This window comes from Solanum stenotomum, chromosome 11 (genome assembly GCF_019186545.1).
Source record: "Solanum stenotomum isolate F172 chromosome 11, ASM1918654v1, whole genome shotgun sequence".
NCBI lineage: Eukaryota > Viridiplantae > Streptophyta > Magnoliopsida > Solanales > Solanaceae > Solanum > Solanum stenotomum.
Genome location: NC_064292.1, coordinates 45,438,419 through 45,439,408, shown reverse-complemented (window position 1 = coordinate 45,439,408; position 990 = coordinate 45,438,419).

Genomic DNA, 990 nt, shown 5'->3' with positions numbered 1-990 from the left:
AACATGAGGTATTTGGTAAGACACAGTATAACCATTTTCATGATCTTTGTAATCAAATCCGATGAAAATCTTTATCATCACATTTCTCAAAAAAATTCACTCCACTCTATCATAATTCATAGGTTTTGCTCATGTCTGTTTTCAAAGCGACAAACCTTGTCTTTCTCTGTGCTTTACGTTTTAAATAGTGATTGACCTCAAAAGAGATCATAACATTATCAAGAATAAATCTTCCAGGGATAAATACACTCTAGGCTTCAACAATACAATCTTTCAAGCAAGATTTCATGCGATTTGCCAACATCTTGCAAACTATACGATCAATAACATTACACAGAGAAATTGGTCTTAGATAAGAAACTAGCTTGGGTTGATTCTTTTTTGGAAACAAAATAATTTCAGTAAAATTATTTCCTGAAATGACTCTATTGTTATTGATAAATTGAGTATCACATTCACCACATCTTTATCAAATTCTGATAAAAACTCGAATTCAACCCTATCTACACCTAACGCCTTATCCGGAAGCATTAAAGAAACTGCTTCTTTCATCTTGTCAATAGTGAAAAGTTGATTCAAGGATGCATTTTGATCCGTCGTAATTTTCTCCTCAATCTTATTAAGAATTGGGTTCATATCTCCTTGCTCAAACGTGAATAATGATTCAAAAAAACTAGAGATTATGCCCTCCAAACTACTATTCCAACCACACCATTGTCTTGTTTCATCCTTAAAATGAGAAAATGTGTGCTTCTTTCGCCTGCTAGAAGTTATGAAATGAAAGTAATTTGTGTTTGCATCACCTTCCTTCAACCAATTTTGTTTAGCTCTCTGCTTCCACTAAATATTTTGTTGCTCAAGGGCTTGCACATATGCTGATTTGACAATACTAAACAACTGCATTTATGGTCGGTGCTGTTTTTTCGTAGATGGTCATTTGTGCTTTGACCTGTTTCAATTTAGCCTTAAATTGTTGCTTTTTGTCCCCCC